This window comes from Chiloscyllium plagiosum, unplaced genomic scaffold (assembly GCF_037043375.1).
Source record: "Chiloscyllium plagiosum isolate Xiang-an unplaced genomic scaffold, Cpla_swu_hap1 HiC_scaffold_51, whole genome shotgun sequence".
NCBI classification, from domain to species: domain Eukaryota; kingdom Metazoa; phylum Chordata; class Chondrichthyes; order Orectolobiformes; family Hemiscylliidae; genus Chiloscyllium; species Chiloscyllium plagiosum.
Window position 1 is genome coordinate 36,725,937 of NW_028270189.1, and position 16,342 is coordinate 36,742,278.

Below are 16,342 nucleotides of genomic sequence, written 5' to 3' on the forward strand. Positions count from 1 at the left end.
TCACCTTAACATTCGACCCCCTTGTAATAGCTAGTTATGTCAAGGTAAAAACTGTCTCTCAATATTCACTCTCTCTGTGCCTCTCATCATCTTGTTCACCTCTACCAAGTCACCCCTCACCCTTCTTCACTCCAATGAGAAAAGCCTTAACTCCCTCAACCTCTCTTCATAAGACATGCCCTTCAGTACAGGCAGCATCCTGGTAAATCTCCTCTTTACCCTATCTAAAGCTTCCACATTCTTGCTGTAATGAGGGGCCCAGAACTGAACACAATATTCCAAGAGTTGTCTAACAAGAGCTCTATAGAGCTGCAGCATAACCTCACAGCTTTAAAACTCAATCCCCAAACTAATGAAATCCCACACAGTATATTTCTTCTTAACAAGGCTCTCAGCTTGGGTGGCAACGTTGAGGGATCGAGGGACCCAAGATCCCTCTGTTCCTCCACACTGCCAAGGATCCTATCTTTAACCCTGCATTCTGCTTTACAAATTCAACCTTCCAAAATGAATGACTTCACACTTTTCCAGATTGAACTCCATCTGCTACTTCTCAGCCCAGCTCTACATCCTGTCATTGTCTGTTGCAACCTATATCAGCCCTCCACACTATCAACCACTCCACCAACCCTCGTTTCATTGGCAAACTTTCTAACCCACTCTTCCACTCACACATCCAAGTCATTCCTAAACACACAAAGAGATACGGCCCTGTAACCTCTCCCTGCAGAAAACCACTAGTCACTGAGCTCCAGGATGAATGCTTTCCATCTATCATCACCCTCTGTCTTCTGTGGGCGAGTAATCCTGTATCCAGACAGACAGGTTCCCCTGTATCCCATGCCTCCGTACTTTCTGAATGAGCCATATTGTCACATTCTCAATAGGTTCAATAAGATTTGTGAGGCATGACCTGCCCCTTACAAAACCATACTATCTCTAATCAAACTATGGTTTTCTACGGAGTCATAAATCCGCTCTCTCAGAGTCCTCTCCAATAATCTGGACACCACGGACAGAAGACTGACAGTTCTGTAATTCCCAGGATTATCGCTATTCCCTTTACTGAACAAGGGAATAACATTTGCCAACCTCGAATCATCTCGTACGACTCCAGTAGACAGTGAAGATGCAAAGATCATCGCTAAGTATGCAGCAATCTCGCCGCTCGCTTCCTGTAGTAACTTTGGGTTCATCCAGTCTGGTTCAGAGACTTATCTATCCTTGTGTTTTACAAAATTCTCAGCACATCCTCCTTCTTAACATCCACCTGTTCACATATATCAGCCTGTTTCACGCTGTCCTCACAAATAACAAGGTCCCTCTCAGCAGTGAATACTGAGGCATAGTATTCATTCAGGACCTCCCCTACCTCCTGTGACTCCAGACACAAGTTCCCTCCACTATCCCTACCCTCACTCTTGCCATCCTCGTCTTCCTCCCATAATTGGAGAATGCCTTACGGTTTTCCTTAATCCTTCCCAACAAAGCTTTTTCATGCCCCCTTCTAGTTGTCCTAAGTCCATTCCTCATTCCTTCCTGGTATCTCCAGGGATTCACTACAGTGTGGAAACGGGCCATTTGGCCGAACACCTCCATATTAACCCTCCAAACAGTACAGCACCCAGAACCATCCCACCAACCTAATTCTCTCCATTTGCCCTGACTAATGCGCCGAACCTACACATCCGTGGACTCTATGGGTAATGTAGAATGGCTGTGTCACCTAACATGTACATCCTTGGGCTGTGGGGTGGGGGGGGGGGGGGGGATAGAGCACGTGGAGGAAACCCACGCAGACACAGGGAGAATGTGCAAACTCCACACAGACTGTCGCCTGAGGCTGGAATCGAAATAGAGTCCGTGGTGCTATGAGCTAACCACTGAGCCATCGTGCTGCTCCATGTTACCCTCTAGAAACCTGTCTGATTCTTGCATCCTCAACCTTAAATAAGCTTTCTTCTTCCTCCTGGCTAGATGTTCTTCATCCCTTTGAACCTTGTTAAATGCTTTGCTAAAGTCCACGTGGACAATGTTCACTGCTCTGCCTTCATTTCTCTCTTGGCCACCACCTCGAAGAGTCAATCCGGTTTGTGGAAGACGGTTTCCCACTCACAACGTCATGCTGACCGTCTTGTATCAGCCCTTGCCTTTGTAAATATACGTAGCTCCTTTCTTTCAGAAATTCCTCCAACAACCTCCCCATCACTGGGCTCACTGGGCTGTAATTTCCTGGCTTTTCCCTGCAGCCAGGAAATTAAGTGATGGAACAGCATTAGCCACCCTCCAGTCTCCCAACACCTCACTGTGTCTGTTGATAATATAAATATCTCTGTTAGGGACACTGCAATCTCTTCCCTAGCTTCCCACAACATTCTAGGATTGACCTAATGAGCTACTGAGGATTGATCTACCTTTATTTGTTTTAAGATTCCAGCACTTCCACTTCTCTGTTGAGTATTCTTTCCAAGACATCACTATTTATTTCCTCAAGTTCCCGAGCTTACATGTCTTTCGCCACAGTAAATTCTGACAAGGTTATTTTGTCTAATATCTCACCCATCTCCTCTGGTTCCACACATAGGCGACCTCATTAATATTCAAGAGGCCCTATTCTCTACAAAGATACTGTTTAGCTTATTGAAACTTGCATAATAGGCTTCTGATAATTCAAATACACCATATCCCCCGTATCACTACACCCCTCCTGCACCCTTACAATTCTGCCATTTATGTTCACACCAACAAATAAATCCAATAGGTTCAAAAACAAATTCTCTTTCAGAAAATGTATTTTCATGTGCCCAGTTATTGTATATTGACATATCATTTCTAACAATTTCAGTATACTTCTGATTTACTGTCAGGCTAACAATATTTGGTTTCATACTGACATCAGAAAAGGCTGAGGGAGTTCTTGTTTATCAATCTGAAAAAGGTAGCTTACAGGGTCAGCAGGTAATAGAGAAGGCAAATCAAATGCTGACATTTATTATAGAGGGAATGGAGTCTAGAAACATGGAGGTCTGACTAAAACTGTGCAAGGTACAAGTCAGACCACGCCTCGAATATTATGAACAGTGTGAGTGCCCGAAGGAAAGGCATTGGAGGCAGGTCAGAGACGGTTCACTCGGCTGATCTGGGAATGGAGGGATTTTCTAATGAGAAGAGGTGGAGTAGGTTGAGGTTGAACCCTTGAAGTTTAGATAATGAGAGAGAAATAGAATGAAACATCCAAGATTCTGAGGGGGCCTGATCGGGCAGATGCTGGGAAGTTAGAAAATAGAACAGTACAGCACAGCAACAGGCCTTTCGGCCCACCATGTCTGTGCTGTCCAAGACGTTATTCTCAACTCATACCATCTGCCGGCACATGGTCCATATCCCTCTATTCTCCACCTGTCACGTTTCTGTCTAAATGCCACTTCAAAACTTTACTCACATTTCTGCTTCGACAACATCCCTCGGTAACCTCCACACACATCTCGTTTAAACTTTCTCTTTCTCACCTTAAACCTATGCGCTCTAGTACTTGAAGCTTACACATTGGAAACGAGATTCCGACTATCCACATTATCTGCTCTGTCCAAAAGTTATATTCCTGTACCTGGTCGACTGTCAGCCTCTGATACTCTCGCAAAACAATCCAACTTCGTTTAGTTTCCTCTTACACCTAACACACCCTTAACAAGTCTAACACAGGCAACGTGCTGATAAATCCATTTTGCACCCTCTCCAAAGCTCCACATCCTCCCTATTGTGCGGAGATGAGAACTGCACCCAGTACTCCAAATGTGGCCAAACAGAAGTTTTATAGAATCACAGCATCAGATGCAAACCACTAAAGCCAACGTTGTGACCGATGAAGGCCGTACCGTCCACGAACGGTGACACAGTGGTTAGCACTGTTGCTTCATAGCGCCAGACCCGAGTTCAATTCCTGCTTCAGGCGACGGACTGTGTGGAGTTTACACTTTCTCCCCATGTCTGTGAGGGTTTCCTCCGGGTGCTTTCTATTGCCATTTTCAGGAAGCTACTGATTTGCACCAAAATCCTTCTGTATATCAATGTCCCTCAGTATCCTAACTTTCTTCTGGACTTTGACATCATTACAGTTACTGTACTGCCCTTGCTGCCAGTACATTCAGTGCCCTGACTGTAACCATATTGACATTACCATCACTGTCTGGTGCCTATAAAATAATTCCTGCTAATGGTTGCTGCTGATTGCTTATTCTCAGGTCCACCCAAATAGACTCCAAATTTTGATCTTCAGATCCACATGATTGTCTCATTAATACATTAACTTCATCCTTTCTTCACAACATGTTGGCTTTTTGCCCCGTCTGCCTCTTGGGACTAGATTGGGTTGGGATATCTGGACAGCATGGATGGGTTGGACCGAAGTGTCTGTTTCCATGCTGTACATCTCTATGACTGTATGACTCTTCAACAACCCCTTCAATATTCCCTTCCCAGCGATGTTCATTCTGCAGCTTCATCCCTGTAATGACAGTTCCATCATATCTGTTCACTGTCATTCCATCTGCCTTATGGCGAATGCAGGGAGTCATTCCTCAGTAGTGGGTGTTTGAACAGATGGGAAGAGGTTACAGCGATAGGGAGGCTTACAGGGGCTCAAGGATGTTAGAATTAAACAGATTTACATCTGGACAAGAATGTCAGTGGGCCAAAGATGTTTGGGAATTGGAGGAATTTACAATGATAGAGGGAGCTGGGTTAGATTCTGGAGATGGGGTAGGGATGAATGTAGGGAGAGGCAGGCAGATTGAGAGGCACAGACAGGGGATGTTTCAGGGAGAAGAGTATAGTATATACTTACAGAGATATGGAAGGTTGTCGTGACTGAAGACGTTTACAGATATAAGAAGGCTTCAAGATTCTGGAGGCTACAGAGATAGGAAGGCAATGGAGAATGCCAGGTAACTGGGTTGGAGACAGTTATACAGATAGGGAGGGTTGCACAAACTGAAAGAGGGTCCTGTGCTCGGGAGGGGTTTGGAGTTGGGAACTAGGGTGAAATTTTAAAAGATTAACATCGAAGAATTGGAGAACGATAAGGAGATTACAAATTTGTCCATAGCTAAGGAAGGGTTGTAGGAGCTGGAGACGATTACATAGGTAGGGACCGATGGAGAGGTTAAAGACAAATACGTTGACAGGGAGGTTGGTATTGGTAGGAGGAGCTTACAGGGATAAACAGGACAGTCGGGGTTTACAGGGATGAAGGAATTTAGTATCTACTGGAGAAGTTTAGGAATTAGGTTGTTTGGGATTGGAGAACCTGATAAAGATAGAGACAGAGAGAATAGTATGGATGAGAGGAGATTCCAAACAGAGGAAGGATTATTGGGACTGGAGGATATTACAGAGATCACGAATACAGCATGGGCTAGGATTGATGCCTGCGATCCCCTGTACTGTCTCAGGGAGGACCAGCACAGCAGATGTGAAAACAGGACCCTCACAAGATAGTGAGAATATTGCTCCTCCTTGCCCAGCACTATACCTGTGTCCTGTCTTCCAGGTCTGAATACAGAAGGCCACTAACTCCTCCCTGTGCTGTTTACTGTGAGTGATCTTACCAGCTGCAGGATTTACTGAAGGCTCCAGATCTCCCTCTCCATCTCTCTCTGGCTGACGAAGCGTCTTCAATGAGGTGATGGATGAGACAGGAGTCCGGAATATCCTGATTAACTGCATGAGACAGAGAAATAGACAGAATGGGAAATTAGATTGATGCAATGAGGATAACTCATGCAGAGTGGCACAGAGTTCAGCAGAGATCTGGAAAATCCTAGTCTCCATCCCTGGCCTGTGCTGTTGCGGCTCTCTGGTTTGGAGAATTCTGTTGATTCAGGATCTCAGACCAGCAGTAAGAGGGAGAAACACTGACAGAGGCAGCAAATTGACCTACACATCGAGGGATACTACATGGAGAGATACTGGGTGCTACCACCAGAGTGCAGGAAGGTATCAGGATCACACAATCGTGTCAGAAGACGTGGTTCTGATGCAGTGGGAACTGCTCCCAGTCCTCAGGGAGGAGTCAGCCATTATATTGGGATGGGCTCCACTGGAACTGGGCCCTGGTCAATCAATTTGCTTTAAAATGACACAGATGAGGAGGGACAGGGCTTAGGTTAAATGAAATTCCCAAATCCAAAGAGAAAGCTTGAAATATTGGAAAACCATGGAGTTGTGTGTAAAGACAAACAGGAAGAAACAGAAGGGACTGAGTTTAACTGAAATTAGGTTTGTGACAGGAAATTGTGGTAAAAATTAATGTTTCTTAATTTGTGATGTCTATCTACTCGCCATCACGGAGACATGGTCACAGGGTGAACACAAAGATGGGTCATCAATATTCACAGCTACACAACATTGTGGAAAACCAGACAGAATGGGAAGCAGGATGGGGGACTCCCACAGTTAGGGATAACAATTGGGATTACCAGGAAAATATGTGGCCTCAGATTATCAAACAACAGGAAACCAAATTCTGAGTAATAAGAGTCAGAACTCAAAACTGGAATGATAGTGTTTAGGCCCTTTTACAGCATTACATTGTTAGACACTGCATTAACAGGGAATAATTGGAATTTGTAATAAAGGCACTGGGATAATTGTGAGGGAATTCAATCTTCCTATCTCACTATCTCATTGGTGATGGGTCACAGCTGAGGCTGACTCTCTCCCAATCTCAGGGGGAGTCTGAAAGTGGCTGTACAGAGTCTGTTACACTTGGGGCAGAAGGTGGCCGTGGGAAGGGGGTGGGTGGGGCTTTGGTGTGACAGCAAGCTTCTTGTGCTGTTTCCTCCCGGGTTCCCATTTTCACCACAGTAAGTCTCAAGGTGCTCGACACCTACCCAATGCTCCTCCCCTACTATAGAAGATCTTGGCCAAGTAATTCCCAGGAGTTACCAGATTCGATTAAGAGATGAAAAAAAACGATCAATTCTGAAGTACCCAATGTTTAGAAATGTGGACGCATTTGTTAAAGAGATCGCTAAGGAGTCTCCGAGCAGGAGTGCAGTAGGAAGAGGACACATTGTCAGCGTTTAATCAGGTGATAGTAACAGGGAGAATTAAAGGTGCTGGAGGTGGTGAGAGTGTTGCAGAGAGTGCCCAGGGCCTGAACAGTGTTACAAAACCAGTACGAATTGCTACAGCTGTTTGCTGAGGTAGGGAGGGTCATGCATTTTCATTGATTCATTCATGACCTGAGAATGTCACCGGTTGGAGCAGCATTCATTGCCCCACTGCTAATTGCCCAGAGGCAGCTCAGAGTCAGCCATGTTGCTGTGAGTCTGGAGTCACATGTGAGCCAGACCAGATATGAATATCAGATGTCCCTCCCTAAAGGACACATGTGAACAAGTTGCGCTTTTCCAGATAATCAACAATGCTTATATGCTGGCATCACTAATGTCCTGTACGAATACAACATGACATCCCAACTCCTGTCTCAATGTTGTGACCTAATGAAGGTAACCTCCTCAAACGTCACCTGTGACGCCACTTTCAAAGAACTGTCTACCTGCATCTCTGGGTCACTGATCGACAACACTACTCAGGGCCAGAACATTAACTGTACAAGTCCAGCCCTGGTCTGCTTTACCAGAATGCAACATCGTGCATTTCTCCACCTGCTATTCCTAACATCATTGGCCCAGCAGTACTGTAGATCCCATTGTACTCTTCGATAACCCTCTTTGCTGTCCACTATTCCATCAATTTCACTGTCACTCACAAACTTACTAACCATGAGTCCTCTATTCTCATCCAAACCATTTATATAAATGATGCATAACAGTGACCCAGCAGCGAACCCCATGGCACACCGTTGGTCATAGGCCTGCAGTTTGAGCAGCAACCTCTATGAACATGTTCTGTCTCCTACAGTTAATCTGTTTTGTATCCAGTTGGTGAGCGCTCCCTGGTTATGTGTGATCTCAACTTACTAACCAGTCTGCCATGCAGAACCTTGTCAAATACCTTGGTAAAGTTCATGTGGACATCGTGTACTGCTCTGCTTTGATCTGTCACTTGTCTACTTCCATTGTCCTTTCTCTCAGAATTTCCTCCATCGACTTACCCACCTCCGCCATCAGTCTCACTGGTCTGTAGTGGCTGTCAATGATAAAAATGTCTCTGCAATGAGCCTTGTAGTTTCCTCCCTAGCTTCTCAAAAGACGCTGGGATACATCTGATCATATCCCATGGTTTAATGAACTTTTTTTTGCATTTTAAGACATCCAACACCTCCTATTCTCCAATGTGAACTTTGTTCAAGACATCACTATGTATTTTCCAAAATTCCCGAGCTTCCATGTCTTTCTCCATAATAAATCCTGAAGCAAAATATTTGTTTTGGATCTTTCCCATCAGCAGTGATTCCACACAAACAGCATCATTGACCTTTCAGGGGCCCTATTCTCTCCGTCATTATAATTTAGCCCTTGTTGAAACTTGTCAAAATGCTTCTGAAAGTTAAAATATCCCCCTACCGCTACTTGCCTTCCCCACCCTTATCTATTCTGCCATTCATGGTCACACCAATCCAACGGCGTTAAAAATATTCCGCTTTTGTAAAATCACGTGTTGCCCAATGTTTCTGAGAGTCTATTTATTGTTCATTGCTGTATTCTTTACAATACACTCCAGCATGTTCCCGACTTACTGTCAGGCTAACACCGTTTGGTTTCAGACTGACTGCACAAAGGGTTTTGGGAATCCTTGTGAATCAATCTGAAAATGGTAGATTACAGGATCAGCAGGTCATAGAGAAGGCAAATCAAATGCTGCCATTTATTACAAAGGGAATGGAGTCTAAAGATAGGGAGGTCTTTCTAAAACGATGCAAGGTACAAGTCAGACCACACCTAGATTATAATGAATAGTATGAGTGCCGTAAGGAAAGACATTCTTGTATTGGAGGCAGGCCAGGGAAGGTTCACTCGGCTGATCCTGGAGATGGCGGGATTTTCCAATGAGAAGAGGTGGAGTAGATTGACCTTGAACCCATTGGGGTTTTGAAGAATGGGAGAGAAATTGAATGAAACATCGAGGATTCTGAGGGGCTTTGACAGGGTGGATGCCGTGAAGTTAGAAACGAGAACAGTACAGCAGAGTAATAGGTCCTTCGGCACACCATGGCTGTGCTGACCATGTTGCTTTCTGAACTAATCTCAACTGCCTGCACATGGTCCATATCCCTCTATTCTCTGCCTGTTGATGTTTCTGTCTAAATGCCACTTCATATCTTTACTCTCCCTGCCACCTCTCCCATCTCCTGAGCAGCTTCCACCCTCTCTGTACAGAAAACTAGCTTCATTCATCTCACTTAACATTTCTCACTCTCACCTTAAACCGAGGCGCCCTAGTATTTGATATTTCTACATTGGAAGAAGAATTCTAACTACCAACACTATTCCCCTCTCTCCTAATGCTATATAACTGTACCATGTCACCCCTCAGCCTCCGATACTCACGCAAAATAATCTAACTATGTCCAAGCTCCTTATAGTGAACACATTCTCATCCAGGCAACATTCTGGTAACCCCCTGTTACACCCTGCCCAAAGTCTCCACATCCTTCCTCTAGTGTGGCGATGAGAACTACATGCAACATTCCAGACATGGCCGAATTAAGTTTCAATCAGTCACAACATGACATGCAAACGTCTGAACTCAATACTGTGATCAATGAAAGGAAGCATACCACACTTCTCCTTTACCACCACATCCTGCTGTGTTGTTATTTTAAGGGAGCTACGGATTTGCACCCAAGGTCATCTGTTTATCAATGTTTATCAATGTTTCCAATTAGAGTACTTCCCTCTTCCATTTGACTTCATAAATGCATTACTTCACACTCGTCCCGATCAAATTCGATTTGCCATTTCGGTGCCCAGAGTTCCAGTAGTTCCACTGCTGCAACCTTTAACAATCTTCTTCACTATCTTTAATTCACCTAACTTCCCCTAAACGTTACATGCCTTTCCAAACGTCATCTGCAAAATTCCTTATCAAACTGCTGACCTTTTCATCTTATTCTCAGAGATAAATTACAAACAAAAATCGCAGCACTGATCCTTGTGAAACACCACTGGCTACAGACCTCCAATCCGAAATTCACTGCTCCACATTCCTCTGTTTACTAACACCAAGAAAATGTTGTATCTAACTTATCAACCACCATGGATTCCATGGATTGTAGTTTGATCTTCCAGGTCTCACTTGCTATTTCTCACCTCCACCCAAAGTGACTCTAAATTTTGATTCCCAGATTAAACTGGCTGTCTCACTGATGCACTGACTGTATCCTTACCTAACAACTGGACCTTGATTGGCGTTTCGCTGATGCTCCTGAAACCCTTCAACAATCACATCCTATCCATGGTTATTCGGCAGCCACGTCTCCATAATCATAGTTCGATCATATCATAGTTCCATAATCATAGTTCGACAGGTAATGCTGTCATTCCATCTGCCTGTTGCAAATGCAGGGCGCGTTTTGCTGAAAGTGGGGCTTTGAGGGATGGAGAGGGGTCACAAAGTTAGAGAGACGTTTGGGGGCTGGACAGGGTGAAGGATAGTTACAGGTGCTAGATAAAGTTCGCTGGAGATAAGATTTATTGTTTGGAGGAAATTACAGAATAGAGCCGATTTGAATAGATTCCAGATAGGGATTTGTGTCGAATTGTGGCTCATTATAGGGATTACATTGAGCAGGGTGTAGAATCATTCACAGGATACGAGGATGTGGTACATTTAACAACAGTTAAGAGGGATAGGGATGATGGTATGGACTGGAGAATATTACAGGGATAGGGAAATTTGTGTGGTCTCCAGAATATTAAACGGACAGTAAGGATGGTATGCATAGGAGAATGTTACAGGCATAGGGTGGATAATATGGACTGGAGAATGTTACAGGGATAGGGAGTAAGTTGTGGACTGTAGAATTTGACAGAGTTAGGGAGTGTTGTATGGACTAGACAATGTTCCAGGGATAGGGAGGGAGTTATAGACTGGAGAAAGTTAGAGGGAGAGCTGCTTTTAAGCACTGGAAGATATTTCAGTGAGCGTGAGTGTTGTGCATGTACGAAAATATGATAGGGATAGGGAGGTGTGTTGAGACTGGAGGAGGTTACAGTCATAGAAAGGGTTGAGAGAGACTTGAGTCGCTTATGAGCAAAGGATAGGCTGCAGCGTGTGTGGAGCTGTTTACACATAGAAAGGAGAATATAATGGCCTCAAAACAGTTACACTAATACATAGGCATATAGGAAATGAAGGATTTAAAGAGATTACACAGACCAGGAGTGTTGTACACAAAGAACAAAGAAAATCTACAGCCCAGGAACAGACCCTTTGCCCTCCAAGCCTGAGCCGGTCCAACCCTACTGTCTAACCTGTCGCCCAATTCCTAAGCATATGTATCCCTCTGCTCCCCACCTCCTCATGCATCTGTCCAGACGCATCTTAAATGAATCTACCGTGCCTGCCTCTACCACCTCTGCTAGCAACGCATTCCAGACAACCACCACCCTCTGTGTGAAGTACTTGCCGCGTGTATCCCCCTTAAACTTTCCACCTCTCACCTTGAAATCGTGACCTCTTGTTATTGAATCCTTCACCCTGGGAAAAAGCTTGTCTCTGTCCACTGTGTCTACACCCTTCATGATTTTGTGATACACAGTGGAGGAGAACACACTGATAGGGATGGTTTTACAGACTAATTAATGTTACAAAATAATGGGGGTTGCAACGGTGAGAGCAGGTTTCAGCAAGTTGGAGGATATAAACCTGAAGAAGGTTACACACATAGCGATGGATTTAGGGTCTGGTGGGGGCTACACAGTAAAGGGGTTGGAGTGACTAGAGACATTTACACAGATAGGAAGAGTACTTGTGGTCGGCAGTACTCACAAAAACAGGGAGGATTGTAGGGTGTGCAGAACATTGCAGGAAATAGAAGTGATGTATCAACGTAATGGTGTACATAGGCAGGAAAGTTTGTAAGGTTTGGAGCAGCTCATCATGATAGAGAGGCACATGGAGAAATGAGATGTTATACAATTCCGGAAGTTTAAATTTACTGCAAGCAGTCAGAGACCATGGCAGTTGTAAGGTCTGGTGGAGGTTGCACCGATTGGGAGGATTACAGGGTCTTGATGATGTTGTACATGGAAGAAGGGTTGTCAGGACTGAAGCTGGGAACAGAGATAGAGAGAACAGCAGGGGATTACAGAGATATATAGGGTAGTGGTCTCTGGTGGAGGTTCCATGTTGATGGCTGTTTTGTGGAACGGCAGGACCTTGCAGATATTGACAGATTTGAAGGGGCTGGAGTGGTGTACAGAGGCATGGAGAAATGTAGTGACTGGAGGATACAGAGATGGTGAGGGCTGTAGGAGATGCAATAATTTGATTGGACTGTAGAAGCTGGAGGGGTTCATAAACACAAAGAGGATTGTAGGAGTGTGAGGAATTTACAGAGATAGGAAGGTTGGAGCATTCTCAGGACTTATTGGTTTGGAGCACTGTCCAGACTGAGGGAGGTTTCAGAATGAGGGAGGGGTAGAGCAAAAGGAAACAGTCGCAGAGAATAGAGGACCATAAACATGTCACTTCAGTGCTGTGTCACTGCAGGTCATCAGGAGGACAGTTGTCCTCATTAAAATGTACAGATCCTCAGGAAAATGGGCAGGGTGGATGCTGAAAGGATGCCCACTTCCCCTTATGGGAGAGAGACAAACAAGCAGAAATGTTTGACCAAAATGGAGAGTGTGGGCGTTATCATATTTCTCAGTGGCCCAAACCTACTTCCACACAGCTCAAAGCAAGGCAATGCAATAACAAAGAGCAAGGTCGTTTGGGGCTGCAGGAGATACGAGACGAAGGTCAGGTTGGAAGGGTTGGACAGCGTGAGAGAGAAGGGAGTGTTCAACAGCTGGAAGGGTTTACAGGGTGTGGACACTGTCAGGACTGGAGAACATGACACGCTCACTCATGAGAGGGAGGTAACGATATGGCACAAGGTCAAACACAGCAGGAGGATCCCAAGCTCCATACCTGTTATTTACTCAGGGAACTGCTCTCACCCAGTCTGGTGTCAAGCCCCACATAAAAACAGCATGAGGTTTCCCAGCTCCTGGTGCTCAGGGCCCAGTGCACTTACCCCTTAACGGGTCGGTGAGGTTTTTACAGTTATACATTCTCCGAGCCGACATAAACTGTAAATACACACTCTCCCATGCAAAGACCATCTGCACTCAGATTCCCTGGTTACACAATCATCTGAGTGGCAGTCTGCAGAAAACAAAAACAAAAACAAAACTCCATTGCATGGGTCAGGGTTAAAGGTAAAACTTTCATTTTCTCAAAATGGAAACTCCCCAATCCTGCATCTCACGCAACTGCCACTTAAAAATATTAAAATAAAGAACATTCCAAATGAAGGCTTCCATGAGGTGAGCTCTGCCAGTTACATAGATCTGGAGGTTACCAGATGCATGGAGAGTGCTGTGTACCATAGCCGCACTAGGTCAGTGTCAGGCACACAGACAGAATGGGTAAATAGATTCACATCTGAACTCACATCTCCCAGCCTGGGAACCTGCAACTGTGCCCAGCCATTCTGGTAATGATGTCCAGAATTACGACATTACGATCAGTCCAATGGTCCAGTCAAAAAAGATCTGTGGTTCAAATTGTAACATTCTTCAGGTTCCACAACCGATTCTCGATCCCATCCTGCAGGTTCTATGAATCCTGCTACCTCTAACCTCCTGCAGGATCCATGTCCCTTCCTATATTAGAACCACCCTCCAGGTTCGGCAGCCCTTCCTGCAACTGTAACATGGCCCGGTCTCTACAACTCTTCCATCTTCTGCAGTGTTCCCCAGAAAGGCACTGGAAAAAGTGGATGTTATGGAGAAAGAGAGAGATATCAGGACTGGAGGGTTTTGCAGATATTAGGAACATTGCAGTGACCAAAAGAGGCTTCGGTAATTTTGTGGGTTGATGTTCATAAAGGAGGACAGAGAGCTAAGGAGGATTGTAGGGACTTGTAGAAGTTTCACAGTTTGAGTGTTGTAGGGACTGGAGGAATGTACGAAACAGGGCGGGTTTAAAACTGGAGGATTCTGCAGAAAACCTTCATAGGTTAGTGTAGGCTAAAAGATCAGCACTACATCGAGGGCTGAAGGGCCTGCACTGTGCTGTGCTGTTCCATGTTCCAAATAGGGAGGGTTACAACGGCACGAAGAGATTCAAGAAAGCTGGAAAGGATGGGGTCTGAAGGAAGAGACACATATAGGAAAGGTGGCGAGGATTGTCGGAGCTTACAGAGACAGCAATGGTCTGATCTGGAGCAGATGACCCAGACTGGGAGGGTTGTGGGGACTGGAGGTGGTTTCACAGGAAGGGAAGGCCATAAAGCCACAGGGTATTACAGAAATGTGGAGAGCTGGACGACCTACAGGGGTTTCATGGAGATGGGCAAATTGGGAGGATACAGGGATCAGGATGTTGTTAGGTTGGGGAGATTTACACAGATAGGGAGTGCTTAGGGAACGGAGCAGATGACATAGATAAAGACGTTTGTATAGACTGGAAGAACATACAGATATATGGAGGGTAGTCGTGACAGTAGATGTTCATAGATACAGGAAGGCTGTGCAGGTTATTTAGACATGGAGGATGTGGAATCAGACAGATTTTCCTGGAGATAACAAGGGCAATTTTGGTTGGAGACAGTTTCACTGATAAGGGAGCATTAGTAATTTCTTACAATTTGGTCAAAGTGGGAAAGGTTGTAGGGGAGGGTGACGTTTACACAGAGAGGGTTGTAAGAGCTGGAGAAGGTTATAGAGATGGGCGGATAGATAGAGAGACTGGAGGAGCTTGCATTGACAGGGTGTGTGCTGGCGACGGTTGGATGTCACACAGATAGGGAATCTTATAGGAGCTGGATCGGGAGAGTCACAGGCATTGGAGCGGGTTCTAGAGATTGGAATGCTGCAGAGACCTGAGAGGATTGTAGGGTCTTCACAGATTGATTGTGTCAATCAGTCTGGTGAGCTAGGTAAGGTAGATTCGGAAAGCTTAAATCCAATGTATACCACCTTCATTTTCCAGACCGGAACTTCAATATCCCTCATAAGCCACAAATACCTAAACCTGCCAGCTTTTCCCTTCACTCTAACAGGGACAAATTTGCCCTGGATTCTTAATATCACACTTTTAAAAGGATCCCATTTGCCAGTCATTCCTTTTCCTTCAAACAGACTCACCCAGTTGACGGTAGCATGATGTGGAGGAGCCGGTGGTGACTCGGATGGGCAAAGTTAAAAATCACACAACCCCAGCTTCCAGTCCAGCAGGTTTATCTGGAGGCACTAGGTTTCAGAACGCTGCTTCATCACGTGGTTGTGGAGCACAATCATAAGGCACAGAATTTATAGCAACAGGATTGCAGTGTCATGAAATGTAATATCAAACACATTTAGTTTAAGTTTTCATCTTTTAGGATGATCACCTGCGCTTTGAAAGCTGGTGCTTTGAGATAAACCTGTTGGAGTACAACCTGGTTTTGTTTTATTTTTAATTCACCCAATCGACCTCTGCTAGATCCTGCCTCATGGCCCCAAACCTGGCCCTACTCCAGTTTCACACCTTAATCTGTGGACCTGTCTGATCTTTTTCCATAACTATGTTAAAACTAAGACAGTTGTGGTCACTGGACCCAAAGTGCTCTCCGACTGACACTTCAGTCACTTGTCTGACCTCGTTTTCTGAGGGGAGGTCCAGTCTTGCACCCACCTGAGTAGAGTTAGGCCTAGTTAGAGTTGCATCTTGATTTAGGAAACGTTCTTGGACATATTTTTGGGTGGTCCAGTCAATACTGGGAAAATTAAAATCTCGAACCAATACTACTCTATTATTCCGACAGGTATCGCCAATCTCTCTACACATCTGCTCCTCTAGTACCTGCTGGCTATTTGGGAGTCCATAATACAATCCCAACAGAGTGACCACCCCTGTTTTGTTTCTAAGTTCTAAACATTTGGCCTCATTTGATGACTCTTTAAGCGTATTCTTTCTAATCACTTTTGTTATGTCCTCCCTTATCAAAAGGTCAACTCCCCTCCTCACTTACTTGTCCTTCTGTCCCGCCTGTAGTTTCTGTATCGTGGAACACTGAGCTGCTAGTCCTGCCCTTCTCTCAGCCATGTTTCGGTTATGGCTATAATATCCCAGTCCCCAGAGCTAATTCATGCTCTGAGCTCATCTGCCCCACCAGTCAGGT

The 16,342-nt window shown here is 44.9% G+C and overlaps 1 pseudogene across 1 annotated transcript in view; it reads right to left on the minus strand.

Annotated features, from left to right (window-relative positions):
* Window positions 1-16,342, minus strand: part of LOC148135164 (uncharacterized) — a 62,659-nt pseudogene that overhangs the window by 11,678 nt on the left and 34,639 nt on the right. Inside the window, exon 2 of the transcript XR_015755424.1 lies at window positions 5,607-5,718. The product of XR_015755424.1 is annotated as an uncharacterized LOC148135164 (transcript). The remainder of the gene's footprint in view (window positions 1-5,606; window positions 5,719-16,342) is intronic.